Below are 17,592 nucleotides of genomic sequence, written 5' to 3'. Positions count from 1 at the left end.
TTTTTGAGGAACTAAAGCAAGGAGAGTTGTTTCAGAGTCCAAAATTCAGACCTAATGCAATTTTTCCAAATGGCACAATGTGAATAAGGACTCAAGAAAGGATGGAAAAAAGTTAGTATTTAACGCCTTTTTAATATCAGTGTCATCACAGATAGATCAGCAAATCAAGAAAACGATCAGACTTGGCGTTCGCCGAAGTGTCCTTGTACTTCTCCGAATACAGCACCATAGTCACTGCGTTTCATCGCTTGATTAAAGAAGGGGCAATGGTCTCCAGTAAGCAATGTTCACATAAAATTTTGCAGATCCTTACATGGATCAGATGGACCATCATCAGACGAGCAATTTTCTGGCAGGCCGACTGCTGTATTTTCGTGAGCGTAAAGGGAGCTGGTTATAGTAAGTACCAAATGTGCAGCGTGTCCCTAAAAAAGCACCGACAAGCTTAAGCGACAGGTTTCTTACACAAAAACAAGGAAAAAATGTCTAGTAAACATGGGCTTTAAAATGTGTATCTTAAGAGGTATGAGCACTTGTCCACCTTCGATACTATGAAACAGATTTCTTCTACTGCAAGGACTTTGTTTTCTATATTTTGGAAGGATGTAGCATGGAGAAAATCAAGAAAAAAATGTGCCGTAATCATAAGAGCCTAAAACGCATACTTTAAGAGCTATGAGCACTTGTTCATCTTTGCTTGTGTGGAATACATCTCTTCTACTGAACGAGTGCTCATACCACTTAAGGCATGTATTTTAGAGCACTTGTTTACTAGACATCTTTTTCTTGTTTTGGTGTAAGGAACCTGTCCCTAAGGCTTATCGGTGCTTTTTTGGCACACCCTGTATATTTTCCTGTCTGAATAAGTGAAAACTTCATTTTATGATTTCCGTTTGGTAAAACATCGTATATAATTCTATTATCTATTTATAAATCGTGTTCTGCACTTCAAAGATGAATATATTTCCATATATCTGCGTTTAACTGTCACTTAAGACAATTTCAGGCTTAATGTGTCAGCATGTAACGTAGTATCCGTTTGTTGTAGATGATAAATAAAATTTTAAGTTTATTATTTGGCCTAAGTTCTTGTATTGTTTGTTAACAACCATAATCTTGAAGTCTGGTACATTAATGACAGCTATAGCCGTCGGAACGTTGAATGCAAGCATGCAAACGTGCAAGTATTGTGTTGTTCAGGTGCCAGATGGCGGTTTGTGGGCTGCAAGTTTTACGAAGATGTTGTTATAGGTAGGAATGCAGTAGAGCGAGTCTTCCGTGGTATCGAAGGATACATCGACGGAACGCTGAGCTAGTTGAGCAGAAGGGAAAATTAGAGTAATTAAGAATGAGCTGGATTGTACTCGGTGGACGGTAAAAATGTTAAGGAAGTGAGGGAGAGGGATGGCGTCAGCAATGAAAAACGGGAAGTGGTAGAGAGAAATAGAGCCCACAGAAAGACAACTATATTTCACAGTTTTCCATGTGGAACAATAAATATTTTTCCCGCCTACATCTGTTATACACTGACGGGAAAAAATCGCAACAGCAAAAAATAATTTATGTTGAGTAATTAAATTTTGGGAATAAATTTACCTGGATAACATATTTAAGTGATTGACATTGCAAGATCACAGGTTAATGTAAGCACGATATAAGCTGTTGCAAGTACGTAAGTTTGGTACATTAATGACAGGTATAGCCGTCAGAACGTTGAATGCAGGCATGCGAACGTGCAAGCATTGTGTTGTTCAGGTGCCGGATGACGGTTTGTGGGATGGGATTCCATGCCTGGGGCACTTTGTCTGTCAATTTAGGGACAGATAATATTGCCTATGGATGACGCTGGTGCTGTCGTCCGACAATGTCCTATACGTTCTCGACTGGAGACAGATCTGGTCATCGAACAGCCCGAGGCAACCTGTCGATACTCTGCAGAGCGAGCGTTGTCCTGTCGAAAACGCCCCCTGGAATATTGTTCATTAATGGCAGTACAACAGGTCGAATCACCGGACTGACAAATATTTGCAGTCAGGATGAGTGGGATAACCAAGAGAGTCTCCTATTGTCATATGAAATCGCACCCTAGACCGTGACACCAGAAGTAGGTCCAGTGTGTCTAGCATGCAGATAGGTTGGTTGCAGGCCCTCAACTAGCCTCCTTCTGACCATCACCTGGCCATCACTAGCACCGAAGGAGAACTAGCTCTCATTAGAAAACACAACAGACTGCCAACCTGCCCTCCAGTGAGCTCTCGCATGACACCACTGAAGTCACAAATGGCGGTGGTTTGGGGTCAGTGGAATGCACGCACAGGGCGTCTGGCTCGCTGTCCTTGAAGTAACCGATATGTAACAGTTCGATGTGTCACTGTGGTGCCAACTGCTGCTCAAACTGCTACTGCACTCGTTGAACAGAGCTTCCAAACAAGTGTCCAACAATTGTCTGGTTGAAGGCATATGCGACAGTCATCGGTGAAGAGAACGTGATGCCAATACTGAGTGGTCCATTCGGCATGTTGTTGGGCCCATCTGTACCGCACTGCATGGTGTCGGGCAGATGGACCTCGCCATGGACATCGGGAGTAAAGATGCGCACAGTCTGAGTCGTAACACGACGTCCTGCGACTGCACGAAAAGCATTATTCAACATGGTGACGTTGCTGTCAGGGTTCCTCCAAGCCATAATCCGTAGGTAGCAGTCATCCATTGCAGTTGTAGCCCTTGGGTGGCCTGACCGAGGCATGTCATCGACAGTTCCTGTCTCTCTGTATCTCCTCCCCATGCCCTAAAAACATCGCTTTGGTTCACTCCGAGACGCCTGGACACTTCCCTTGTTGAGAGCCCTTCCAAGCACAAAGTAACAATGCGAACGCGATCGAACCGCGGAACTGACAGTCTAGGCATGGTTGACCTACAGACAACACGAGCCGTGTACCTCCTTCCTGGTGGAATGACTGGAACTGATCGGCTGTCGGACCCCTCCGTCTAATAGGCGCTGCTGTTGCATATCTCTGAACAGTCAAAGGGACTGTGTCTATGGTACAATATCCACAGTCAACGTCTGTCTTCGGGAGTTCTGGGAACCGGGATGATGCAAAATTTTTGTTGCTGTGTGTATATGGAAGAGTCTCAAGCAGATGTCGACGTAGCTAAGGCTCAGATGGCTCTGGGTTGGGTTGGGTTGTGTGGGGAAGGAGACCAGACAGCGAGGTCATCGGTCTCATCGGATTAGGGAAGGAAGTCGGCCGTGCCCTTTCAGAGGAACCATCCCGGCATTTGCCTGGGGTGATTTAGGGAAATCACGGAAAACCTAAATCAGGATGGTCGGACGCGGGATTGAACCGTCGTCCTCCCGAATGCGAGTCCAGTGTCTAACCACTGCGCCACCTCGCTCGGTGATGGCTCTGGGAAACTAACTGTTTCAGACAAAGCAGGAGATGTGAGGAAAATCTAGCTGCTTGGCAACAGTAACGAAAGAGATGTAATCAGCTGATACGTTAATAATTAAGTAATAATTACTAAGTTACAACCTTTTCAATCCAAGTGCCTGTCTTAACTAGGTGCAGAGTACCTAAGACCCTTGTGAAACTATCTTTCAGCTGAGAATCACATTGTGACGGAGTGGGTGTGGCACGGAGAGGTGTCAGATTTACATAACTGAGACTGTCCTTCTAAAATAGCTACGTAAATGTTGGATTTGTTCCCTTTTGACTCATCATGATCAACCTTAGATGAATAGCTCTGTGAGATGGGTTACTATAGATTTAGACTGGCTGTTTCTGTTTGTTAACCGTTATCTAGAGGATTGATTCCTGTCGATGAGATTTACGGATGTAGTCTTACCTGCAGATGGTACAGTGATGAGAGAAATTTAACGGAGCAGCACCTTTAATCGATCATTCGGGGTTCAGTTTACAACTGTTAAAAGACGTTACAAGAACTCAAAGTTTTAATCCTGAAACCTTACTAAGATGAAAAGGAGGTTAAAGGAAATCTATTGCAACAAAATATTGGAGGGCCAAAAATAAAGTTAATCAACTTTGAATTACTTACATCAACTGTAAACTTAACCAAAAAAAGTAATGCAGACCTAACTATGTCATTCTCAACACCATTGAAATTCTGAAGTAGAAATGCTGAATGTGAGTAGATAGAGCTACGTATTCCTTTACTGCAAATCAGTTCAGAATGAAGGTGGAGGAACCTCTCACAATAGGCAAGGATACAGATATAAACCTGTCACATTCTTATGCGTCCCAGTGATTACCATTTTGACGTTAAAGCTGCATAAGTTGAAATGAATGGAAAGCTAATTGTAATAAGATATATAGTGCATGAACTGACAATTCTGAGCTATTCATGAATCAGCTTGACGCTTTTTTAGGGTTTTTTAACTTCTAATACAATGAAGTGAAGATTTAATTTTCTAGAGTGTATATATTATGGTTGCATGCTAGTGTCCCGACTCATTTATACAACGTAACTTCCTTTACACAGTTTGCAACGAGAGATATAGTGACTAGCAAGGCTGTCATTGATAACATTTTATACACACAGCCACGCTACAGACTAATAATTTCAATCTACTTGCTAGTCATTTTTACATGTCAAGCTACAGGTCTTTAGTATCACAATACTGACATAAAGAGCTACGAGAAACAAAACCAGTACGGTAACCTATCCCCATGAACCATGGACCTTGCCGTTGGTGGGGAGGCTTGCGTGCCTCAGCGATACAGATGGCCGTACCGTAGGTGCAACCACAACATAGGGGTATCTGTTCAGAGGCCAGACAAACGTGTGGTTCCCGAAGAGGGGCAGCAGCCTTTTCAGTAGTTGCAGGGGCAACAGAATGGATGATTGACTGACCTGGCCTTGCAACATTAACCAAAACGGCCTTGCTGTGCTGGTACTGCGAACGGCTGAAAACAAGGGGAGACTACGGCCGTAATTTTTCCCGAGGGCATGCAGCTTTACTGTATGATTAAATGATGATGGCGTCCTCTTGGGTAAAATATTCCGGAGGTAAAATAGTCCCCCATACGGATCTCCGGACGGGGACTACTCAAGAGGACTCTGACCACAATCTATTGGTTGTGAACTGTAGATTAAAACTGAAGAAACTGCAAAAAGGTGGGAATTTAAGGAGATGGGACCTGGATAAACTGAAAGAACCAGAGGTTGTACAGAGTTTCAGGGAGAGGATAAGGGAACAATTGACAGGAATGGGGGAAAGAAATACAGTAGAAGAAGAATGGGTAGCTCTGAGGAACGAAGTAGTGAAGGCAGCAGACGATCAAGTAGGTAAAAAGACGGGGGATAGTAGAAATCCTTGGGTAACAGAAGAAATATTGAATTAAATTGATGAAAGGAGAAAATATAAAAATGAAGTAAATGAAGCAGGCAAAAAGGAATACAAACGTCTCAAAAATGAGATCGACAGGAAGTGCAAAATGGCTAAGCAGTGATGGCTAGAGGACAAATGTAAGGATGTAGAGGCTTATCACACTAGGGGTAAGATAGATACTGCCTACAGGAAAATTAAAGAGACCTTTGGAGAAAAGAGAACCACTTGTATGAATATCAAGAGCTCAGATGGAAACCCAGTTCTAAGCAAAGAAGAGAAAGCAGAAAGGTTGAAGGAGTTTATAGAGGGTCTATACAAGGGCGATGTACTTGAGGACAATATTATGGAAATGGAAGAGGATGTAGATGAAGATGAAATGAGAGATACGATACTGCGTGAAGAGTTTGACAGAGCACTGAAAGACCTGAGTCGAAACAAGGCCCCGGGAGTATACAACATTCCATTAGAACTACTGACGGCCTTGGGAGAGCCAGTCCTGACAAAACTCTACCATCTGGTGAGCAAGATGTATGAGACAGGCGAAATACCCTCAGACTTCAAGAAGAATATAATAATTCCAATCCCAAAGAAAGCAGGTGTTGACAGATGTGAAAATTACCGAACTATCAGTTTAATGAGTCACAGCTGCAAAATACTAACGCGAATTCTTTACAGACGAATGGAAAAGCTAGTAGAAGCCGACCTCGGGGAAGATCAGTTTGGATTCCGTACAAATATTGGAACACGCGAGGCATTACTGACCTTACGACTTATCTTAGAAGAAAGATTAAGGAAAGGCAAACCTACGTTTCTAGCATTTGTAGACTTAGAGAAAGCTTTTGACAATGTTGACTGGAATGCTCTCTTTCAAATTCTAAAGGTGGCAGGGGTAAAACACAGGGAGCGAAAGGCTATTTACAATTTGTACAGAAACCAGATGGCACTTATAAGAGTCGAGGGGCATGAAAGGGAAGCAGTGGTTGGGAGGGGAGTGAGACAGGGTTGTAGCCTGTCCCCGATGTTATTCAATCTGTATATTGAGCAAGCAGTAAAGGAAACAAAAGAAAAATTCGGAGTAGGTATTAAAATCCATGGAGAAGAAATAAAAACTTTGAGGTTCGCCGATGGCATTGTAATTCTATCAGAGACAGCAAAGGACTTGGAAGAGCAGCTGAACGGAATGGACAGTGTCTTGAAAGGAGGATATAAGATGAACATCAACAAAAGCAAAACGAGGATAATGGAATGTAGTCGAATTAAGTCTGGTGATGCTGAGGCAATTAGATTAGGAAATGAGGCACTTAAAGTAGTAAAGGAGTTTTGCTATTTGGGGAGCAAAATAACTGATGGTGGTCGAAGTAGAGAAGATATAAAATGTAGACTGGCAATGGCAAGGAAAGCTTTTCTGAAGAAGAGAAATTTGTTAACATCGAGTATAGATTTAAGTGTCAGGAAGTCGTTTCTGAAAGTATTTGAATGGAGTGTAGCCATGTATGGAAGTGAAACATGGACGATAAATAGTTTGGACAAGAGGAGAATAGAAGCTTTCGAAATGTGGTACTACAGAAGAATGCTGAAGATTAGATGGGTAGATCACATAACTAATGAGAAAGTATTGAATAGGATTGGGGAGAAGAGAAGTTTGTGGCACAACTTGACCAGAAGAAGGGATCGGTTGGTAGGACATGTTCTGAGGCATCAAGCGATCACAAATTTAGTATTGGAGGGCAGCGTGGAGGGTAAAACTCGTAGAGGGAGACCAAGAGATGAATACACTAATCAGATTCAGAAGGATGTGGGTTGCTGTAAGTACTGGGAGATGAAGAAGCTTGCACAGGATAGGGTAGCATGGAGAGCTGCATCAAACCAGTCTCGGGACTGAAGACCACAACAACAACAACAGATGAAAAAAGGAACTGATGAATTCTAGAATTATTTGCGCTGGCATACGTAGTAAAACATGCGTAAATGGTAAATGTGGTACAGACTGCACTGTAGACGGTATCTATTTTTCAAACTAGTGTTGTAAAAATACCCAGTTCATTACATTACAAGGACTTAAATTCTTTGTTATTTATGTCATTTAAATATCAATGGAATCAAGGAGAAAACTTTTGTGCATACTAAGAAAAATCGACGAATACAGGATGAAATCGCATCATATATTATACTGCAAAATTGTCTATGAGGTCATGGAAACATTAAAATCTATGTACCTTGGCAAATAAGTCGTCTGGAAAGATGATATGGATTACCTGTTACACACTATAAATAATGGAAAAGGCAAAACAAAATTAAAGAAATGAGAAAATTACTTTAAATACAAAAAATGAGCTGAACAGAGGGCCTCAAGTTTTTGACTCTTTTAAAATCTTGACCTGTAAATTGTAGAAGGTATGGTCTAAACAGCTTCATATGTCGTTTACTTGTGTTTGTAATATTTTAAGTTGCTCATACAATGGTATCTTTTCATTGAGATGGTTTTCCACACAGACTTAACTATGCTGTTGTCTGGTCATTTTGTACCGTACGAGGATATCGATCTAGGCGAAAGTTCGGAGCTGAAGGGAGAATCATAGCTGTTGCGAGCTACACAGGGGTGCGTGCTCGCTGTCAAATAGTCAGACAGGCCACGCCACTAACCAGGTCGTGTCACAAAGACTGGTGTCGACGATCCCGACCGTTGTTTTTATGTACGACAAGCCCGAAAATAATTATATTGGATAACCCATGTTTATCGTAATTCAACGGTCAACGGGAGTTATGGAGAGCTATATGTCTGGGTGTTCCCTTCATGCCTCACGAGATGTTTCTATTTAGCTTACAAGGGAACCTCCCCATCGCACCTCCCTCAGATTTAGTCATAAGTTGGCGCAGTGGATAGGCCTTGAAAAACTGAACACAGATCAATCGAGAAAACAGGAAGAGGTTGTGTGGAACTATGAAAAAAATAAGCAAAATATACAAACTGAGCAGTCCATGCCTAAGATAAGCAACATCAAGGATAATGAGCTCAGGAGCGCCGTGGTCCCGTGGTTAGCGTGAGCAGTTGCCGAACGAGAGGTCCTTGGTTCAAGCCTTCCCTCGAGTAAAAATTTTTCTTTATTTTCGCAAAGTTATGCTCTGTCCGTTCGTTCATTGACGTCTCTGTTCACTGTAATAAGTTTAGTGTCTGTGTTTTGCGACCGCACCGCAAAACCGTGCGATAGTAGACGAAAGTACGTGCCTCTCCAATGGGAACCGAAATCATTTGATCGCAAGGTCATAGGTCAACCGATTCCTCTATACGACACTGGTGACGGCATATGCGTCACATGACAGGAATATGTTGTCGACCCACCTAACTTGTACACTTGGCGAATGGGTAAAAAGATTCTTCTACCTTTCCCGATTTAGGTTTTCTTGTGGATGTGATAATCACTCCCAAAAAAGCGATGAAAACATAAGAGTTTGTCACATAAACTGCAATAAATGAATGAAACAGTTTCACAGTCGCACAGTTTTCCCTGTGCTCTGTCAAAACATATGTTTTTAACATTTTCAATTTTTTCCGTTTAGGTGTAGCGTTCCCATACTACGGCGCATTTACCTCGCATCGGACGGACGGACGGACAGACAGATAATAATTGTCTGAAAATAAAAAATTAAACTTTTCACTCTAGGGAAGACTTGAACCAAGGACCTCTCCTTCCGCAGCTGCTCACGCTAACCACGGGACCACGGCGCTCCTCAGCTCATGCTGTCATTGATGTTGCCTATCTTGCGCATGGACTACTCAGTTTATATATTTTGTTCATTTTTTTTCATAGTTCCACACAACTTCTTCCTGTTTTCTCTGTTGGTCTATGTTTAGTTTTTGAAGGCCTATCCACTGTGCCAACTTATAATTAAATCTGAGGGGGGTGCGATGAGGAGGTTCCCTTGTTAGAGACGGTTTGTCCATGTAGCGCATGCAGCACACGCTATAGACCTCGCGGTCTCAGGGACCCCGCAGCCACGCTGGACAATATTTTGGGGGAAAATTTACCGTTAGCAGTTTTGTAATGAAAATGATAGTACTGTACAGCAGTACACGTGGTTGTGCAACACTGGAAATAATGGCTAGGTGACATAAAACTGTGCGTATTTTCAAAGGTTTGAAAAATGCACTGGGTCAATTTCTACCGTATCTACGCACCGGGCGATTAAAAAAGAAAGAAAAAACAGATTTCAGTAGTTTATTACAGTCTCCCTATAAGAGATAGAAACACATTGCCCATGTCAATGGGTAGAGAGAGGCACAAAGTTTTAACGCAGATGAGCTGTTGTTTGTTTGTAACAACATGGCGACTACTCCAAAAGAGAAATCATTTTATGCTTTGGAATTTGCGTGGAGTCAATTCACTGTTCGAGTGCATCGTCGATTCACCAAGAAGCCGCTTATGCACCAGCTGCTTTATGATTGTCATAAAAAATTCTTGAAAGTTGCTTGCAAATGCAAAGGGAGGTGCACTGTGCAGCCATGCACATTTGATGTAAATGTAGAGCATATTTGAGATGAGTTCACACTAAGCCATCGAAAGTCCACAACACAGACACGCCAGGAGCTTCAATCGTGTTCTTTTGGAGCAAGAGTTACATTTCTCACGCGGAAGAGGTCAATAAAAGCGAAGCGATAGTTTCTTTTCCAGTCAGGCCGCTGAATCAATCTCACAAGATCTACCAACAGCCAGCGTCATACTATTTTGTTTTTGAGGTATTGATTTGTTATAATGAAATTTAGAGATTAGGCGATCTGTGTAAGACAAAATATGTGATCTTTACTCTCCATTTTCTGTACTGGTATTGTATGATTTTTGTACTCCAGTACTGAAACTCAAACACTTAGGTTTTATGTAGTAGGTAAAAATACTCTCTCCATAAGCCCCATCGTTTTTTTATCGCATACTGAAACTGTCAAAACCGTGTCATACCCTTTCTTCTCGTTAGTGCACTGACGGTAAAAAAATCGTAACACCAAGAAGGAGTTGTGCAAAATAAAGTTGGTAGTCATGTTTCCACGCGTAAAAGGTGATGTCTATTCAGATTTCGCGTCAGTCATCTAGGGCTGGCACTAGTAGCCCCATTATGAAGATACAAATCAGGTTTGCTTTAAATACACGCTGCAGCGGTCGTGAGCGTTAGTTACCTTTGAGATTGAACATAGGGGGTTGTGTTAGTCGATAATTCCTTTAAGGCGACATAGTCGCTATTATTAAGACCTCACTGAGTTTGAACGAAGTCGTGTAATAGGGCTACAAGAAGCTGGACGTTCTTTCTGCGACACTGCAGAAAGACTTGGCAGGAATGTCGCCACTGTACATGACTGCTGGCAGCGATAGCCACTGGCATCTACGGTCGCAACATGACCGGGCTGTGGATAGCCACGTGGCACTCCACAGAGGGATGACCATCGTGTTCAGCGTATGGCTCTGGTGCATCATACTGCATCTGCAGCAGCAACGTGAGCAGCAGTCGCCACCTCAGTGACACAAGAACTGCTGCAAATCGGTTACTTCAAAAAAGATCCGAACCAAACGTCCTGGAGCGTGCGTTCCACAGACACAGAAGAACCCCAACCACCGCCATTTGCGACTTCAGTGGTATCAAGCGAGAGCTCATTGCGGGGAAGGGTGGATGTCTGTTCTGTTTTCTGATGAAAGCTGGTTCTGCCTCGGTGCCAGCAATGGCCGTGTGTTGGTCACAAGAAGGCCAGTTGACGGACTGCAACCAATCTGTCTGCGTGCTAAACACACTGGACCTACACCTTCTAACAACCCTACCACAACAAAGGTCAAAAATTAATTATGATTGTAGTGTTGCTCACGCTGCTAAATATTGCATTTTCGGGCAACAACAAAGTTATATTATGTGGCAGGTGTCATTAGAGCACAGTTAATAAAGTCATTTCTTGAAATAATGGATAAACTAGGCACTCAGCTTTTCGTGTTTCCCACGCTGGTCTCGTTGTGAACTCATGGCTCAATCGTCGAAAATCTAGGTAGTGATGATTCCAAGCTCGGCTGCAAAGAGGCCTAGGTGTTTTTCTGCGATATTCAAAAGTTTTATAGATGTGTTTCATAAACCATTCTTGAAGATTAAACTTTTGCAAGTTAGGACAATGGAGATGTAAATAAGTAATCACCACTCCGAATTTAGGTTACACTTCCTTTTTATTACTTTTGTTGCAATCTCACGTAACTCGTTCCAAAACACCACTTCACAATATAAAACATACTTGAAAATATCTTCCTCGCCGTTAAAGTTCACATTTCATAAACTGACTACAATTTGCGTCTTTTTAACATGACGACCAAAGCTTGACTCTCTAATAACCGCTTACGCGCCCAAAAATCATTGTTACAAGTACGTCAATGACCATAGTGACAAAAGAAAGAATACACACAAGAATAATATCATTGCAATGTATACATATCGATATATCGAAGTACCTCTACATGAATGAAATCAAATCTGAATGTTGTCACAGAAATATGTTAACTATTTTACAGAAACAAAGTAGAATACTGCTGGTATCGAGAGATTTAGGTGAGGTGCCCTAATGGTTACGTAATTCAAGTACCATTACAACCTGCAGTTATGGTCTGGGGTGCGAGTTCGTGTGACAGCAGGAGCACTCTCCTGGTTATCCCACGCACCCTGATTGCAAAACTGTACGTCAGCCTGGTGATTTGACCTGTTGTGCTGCCATTCATGAACAACATTCCAGTACATTCCAAGTGCAGTCGGTATGGAACTCATGCCACAAACTGACATCCGGCACCTCTACGACAATGCACGCACGTTTTCATCCAGGCATTCAACGTTCTGCTGGTTACATTGGGTATTAATGTACCAGGATTTCACATTTGCCATGGCTTATCTCGTACTTACATTAACATGTGGTCTTGCAATGTTAATCACTTAAATATATTACTTAGACAAATGTATCCACGAAATTTCATTACTGTACGTTAATTATTGTTTAGTGTTGCGATTTTTTCCATCAGTTTATTAACTGAAGTATGGCAGATAAATTAAATTAGCACACGACATCGTATGTACGTGTATAGTTATGATTACAAGATGTAATTTTTGTTGCCTTTGTCCGAAGATGGGTCTCATACGGTTCTCCACGATATTCTGTCATGCTCGAGTCTCTTCCTGTCTCCACCATGCATCAGTCATTTGAACCCGCCTACTGCAGCCAAACGGTCGTCGTCTACATTCGCCCCCTCCTCTCCTCCCACCATTACAAAAATAACAATTCCTTGATGCCTCAGGATGTTTCCTGCCAAAATATCCCTCCTTTTTCTAAATTGTGCTATGAATTTATTCCCCTCCCTCTTCCCCTAACCGAATCTATTCAGTGCCTCTTTATTTTTTATTCGGTCTAGCCATCTAATCTTAAGCAGACTTCTTTAGGGAGACGTAGGCTTATAAATACACTGACATGTTCGAGGAGGACAAACAGAACCTCAGGGAGATGTACATATATAAATATACTGAAAAGTTCGGAGAGAACAATAGAGAGCAACTTCAAGCAAGGCAGTCACGTCACGTACAACAGTCCAACCAGATAGTTCAGTGCTGTGTACGAGAGCAGTGCTGCATGAGTTGTAAAGCTCACGGCGGTGTCTACAGGAAAGCACCTAACTGGCGTAGACGATAAGAGCTGATACTATAAGCCAAAATTAAGCGTACGGTCTGTCCTTCGGCTGTGGAGTATCGTCTCAGTTGTGCGGCTGGATTCGTGATTTCCTGTCAGAAAGATCACAGTTCGGTAACTGACAAAAAGTCGTCGAGTAAATCAGAAATAATACCTATCGTTCCCTATGGCAGTGATATAGGCCCTCCGCTGTTCCTGATCTATATAACCGATTTAGCAGACAGTTCGAGTTGCCCCCTAAGATTGTTTGCGGATTATGCTGTCATTTACTGTCTTATAACGTCATCACATAATCAAAACAAATTGCAAAACGATTTAGACAAGATCTGTATGGTGCGAAATTGACCTTAAGTAATGAAAAATATTAAGTCATCCACATGAGTACTAAAAGGAATCCGCTAAATTTCAGTTACACGATACAGCACGCAAATCTAAATGCTGTAAATTAAACGAAATACTTAGGGAGTACAATTACAAATAACGATCGAATAGACAATACTAATGAGCGTATGGCATTGGTGGCCGGGAGACCCCTCGCGGGGCGGTTCAGCCGCCGCTCCACAAGTTCTTTAACGCCACTACGGCGACTTGCGAGTGAATGAGGATGAAACGATGATGAAAGACACCACCCAGTCGTCTCAAGGCAGAGAAAATCTCTGACTCCGCCGGGAATCGAACCCGTGACCCCGTGCGCGGGAAGCGAGAACGCTACCGCAAGACCACGAGCCGCAGACATCGTAGAGATAAATTTGTGGGTTAATCAAAGTGGAGACTGCGGTTTAAAGACAGAACTCTCAGAAAATACGACAGATCTATTGCAGTGCCTGCCTACACTACGCCTGTACGTCCTTTTCTCAAGTACTGCTGTGCGTTATAGGATCTGCATTAGATAAAATTGACGGAGGAAATTACAAAAATTCAGAGAAGGGCAGCTCGTTATGTATTGTCGGGAAATTGGGAGAGAGCGTCTCGGATTTTATACGTCAATTGGGGTGGCAATCGTTAAAACAAAGGCGTTTTCGTTCCGACAGAATCTTCTCACGAAATTTCAACCACCAACATTTTCCTCAGAGTGTGAAAATATTTCCTTGACGCTCACCGACATAGGAAGGAATGATCATCATAAAACAAATAATAGAAATCAGAGATTGCACGGGAAGATTTAAGTGTTGGTTTTCCTCGCGCGCTTTTCAAGTGTGGAACGGCACGGAAAGTTTGAAGATGTAAAACTTTGAACATAGCTGCTAAGGTTCAGTGACCGTGCCAGAATTATATTGGAACAAATAAGTTCTCGGTCACAAATATGAAGTCAAAATTGACCTGGTTTCGACGCTACTATGAGCGTCGTCTTCAGAATTAGACAACCGTACTAAAACATATTAGGTATATAGTATATTAATAAAATTAAAGTTTGTACTGACTCGAAAAGTTGCAGTACTTACAAGTCACATATTAAAAAAGATCTAAGCCGGAAAGGCGAGGTCATAAACAGTTGTGAAATGGCGAGCCGCTAAGGGCTGCTCGTACTGTGAACAAGGGTTGCAACAAGACTCTGATTCTGAAGACGACGCTCATAGTAGCGTCGAAACCAGGTCAATTTTGACTTGATATTTGTGACCGAGGGCTTATTTGTTCCAATATAGTTTGAAGATGGTTAGATGAACCCCCTGCCAGGCACTTAATTGAGAACTGCAGAGTAGTCATGTAGATGTTAAAGCAACAACTGATAGCTATGATCTGATACAAAGTAGGAAGCCTTTTGTCGAAGTAAGGACATGTCGCAGTTCTAGAAACGGTCATAGCCACGATATTGTTCGTCATGAGAGCAGTCACACTTAAGACAAAATATCACGAATAACTCGCACAGGATCTGCACGTGTGGGAAGGCTGTAATGTCAGCAATGGCAGCAGAAATGTGACGCGAGCGGTGACAGTACCTGCATTACAGCAGGCAGTGCGGTGCAGGCGTTGCGCCCCCAGCTAGCGACCCACCTGTGTTCGGCTGCGGCGTGCAGTCTGCAGCGTCCAGCCGTTCCTCAGCTACTGCCTCGGCGGCGCGCGCCCACGTCGTATTTATAGCGCCACCAGCCACCAGCAGCACACAGGTCACTCCGCTGCCATTGTCTGGTCGCTGCAGCAGGTGGCGTCCGCCCATGAGCAGTGCCAGTCGGCAGCTGTTCTCTGCAGGGACGCGTGTCCCACTGCACACACCGTGGCCAAAACAACCCTGAAGTACGTCATTAAGCCAAAATCGGGACATACAAACAAAATACTTATATGTCATCTAAAGAATGCTTCAAAGACTACAGCACACCTTTGGATACATTTATAAAGCTGCTGGGAATTCTCTCTCAAAGAAATAATTTCTCCGGACAAAACATTACGAGGCCTCCGAATGCCTCCGAATTTTTTATGTGATAAGTCTGAAGGTGGGAATTTGAGGCGATGGGACCTGGATAAACTGAAAGAACCAGAGGTTGTAGAGGGCTTCAGGGAGAGCATTACGGAACGATTGACAAGAATGGGGGAAAGAAATACAGTAGAGGAAGAATGGATAGCTTTGAGAGATGAAATAGTGAAGGTAGCAGAGGATCATGTAGGTAAAAAGACGGGGGCTAGTAGAAATCCTTGGATAACAGAAGAGATATTGAATTTAATTGATGAAAGGAGAAAATATAAAAATGCAGTAAATGAAGCAGGCAAAAACAAATACAAACGTCTCAAAAATGAGATCAACTGGAAGTGCAAAATGGCTAAGCAGGGACGCCTAGAGGACAAATGTAAGGATGTAGAGGTGTTTATCACTAGGGGTAAGATTGATACTGCCTACAGGAAAATTAAAGAGGCCTTTGGAGAAAAGAGAATCAGTTGCATGAATATCAAGAACTCACATGGAAACCCAGTTCTAAGCAAAGAAGGGAAAACAGAAAGGTGGAAGGAGTATATAGAGGGTCTATACAAGGGCAATGTTCTTGAGGATAATATTATGGAAATGGAATGGGTAGACGAAGATGAAATGAGAGATATGATACAGTGTGAAGAGTTTGAGAGATCAATGGAAGACCTAAGTCGAAATAAGTCCCTGGGAGTAGCCTTGGGAGAGCCAGTCCTGACAAAACTCTGCCATCTGGTGAGGGAGATGCATGAGACAGGCGAAATACCCTCAGACTTCAAGAAGAATATAATAATTCCAATTCCAAAGAAAGCAGATGTTGACAGATGTGAAAATTACCGAACTATCAGTATAATAAGCCACGGCTGCACAATACTATCACGAATTCTTTACAGATAAATGGAAAAACTGGTAGAAGCCAACCTCGGCGAAGATCAGTTTGGATTGTTGGAACACGTGAGACAATACTGATCCAACGACTTATCTTAGAAAATAGATTAAAGTAAGGCAAACCTACGTTTCTAGCATTTGTAGACTTAGAGAAAGCTTTTGACAATGTTGACTGAAATACTCTCTTTCAAATTCTGAAGCTGGCAAGGGTAAAATATAGGGAGCGAAATGCTATATACATTTCGTACAGAAACCAGGTGGCACTTATAAGAGTCGAGGGGCATGAAAGGGAAGCAGTGGTTGGGAAAGGAGTGAGATGGGGCTGTAGTCTATCCACGATGTTATAAAATTTGTATATTGAGCAAGCAGTAAAGGAAACAAAAGAAAAATTCGGAGTAGGTATTAAAATCCATGGAGAAGAAACAAAAACTTTGAGGTTCACCAATGACATTGTAATTCTGTCAGAGACAGCAAAGGACTTGGAAGAGCAGTTGAACGGAATGGACAGTGTCTTGAAAGGAGGATGTAAGATGAACATCAACAAAAGCAAAACGAGGATAATGGAATGTAGTCGAATTAAATCGGGCGATGCTGCGGGAATTAGTTTAGGAAATGAGAGGCTTAAAGTAGTAGATGAGTTTTGCTATTTGGGGAGCAAAATAACTGATGATGGTCGAAGTCGAGAGTGTATAAAATGTAGACTGGCAATGGCACGGGAAGCGTTTCTGAAGAAGAGAAATTTGTTAACATCGGGTATAGATTTAAGTGTCAGGAAGTCGTTTCTGAAAGTATTTGTATGGAGTGTAGCCATGTATGGAAGTGAGACGTGGACGATAAATAGTTTAGACAAGAAGAGAATAGAAGCTTTTGAAATGTGGTACTACAGAAGAATGCTGAAGATTAGATGGGTAGATCACATAACTAATGAGGAGGCATTGAATAGAATTGGAGAGAAGATAAATTTGTGGCACAACTTGACTAGAAGAAGGGATCGGTTGGTGGGGCATATTCTGAGGCACCAAGGGATCACCAATTTAGTATTGGAGGGCAGCGCGGAGCTTAAGAATCGTAGAGGGTGACCAAGAGATGAATACACTAAGCAGATTCAGAAGGATATATGTTGCAGTAGGTACTGGGAGATGAAGAAGCTTGCAAAGGATAGAGCAGCATGGAGAGCTGCATCAAACCAGTCACAGGACTGAAGACCACAACAACACGTCTGAAAGATTGTGAATAAGACAAACGTTATTAGCATTCTTCATATTTGTATCT

General features: G+C 42.4%; 1 long non-coding RNA gene across 1 annotated transcript in view; it reads right to left on the bottom strand.

Moving 5' to 3' along the window:
- The window catches only part of LOC124715550, a 135,655-nt gene extending 120,514 nt beyond the window's left edge, over positions 1-15,141 (bottom strand). The window contains exon 1 of the long non-coding RNA XR_007005653.1: positions 15,030-15,141. This is a non-coding gene — a long non-coding RNA (uncharacterized LOC124715550). The remainder of the gene's footprint in view (positions 1-15,029) is intronic.
- Positions 15,142-17,592: the final 2,451 nt, after the last annotated feature.

The sequence above is a fragment of the Schistocerca piceifrons genome, chromosome 1, assembly GCF_021461385.2.
Source record: "Schistocerca piceifrons isolate TAMUIC-IGC-003096 chromosome 1, iqSchPice1.1, whole genome shotgun sequence".
NCBI classification, from domain to species: Eukaryota; Metazoa; Arthropoda; class Insecta; order Orthoptera; family Acrididae; genus Schistocerca; species Schistocerca piceifrons.
Note: the sequence above shows the minus strand (reverse complement) of the source record. Positions and strands in the feature narration are given on the sequence as shown.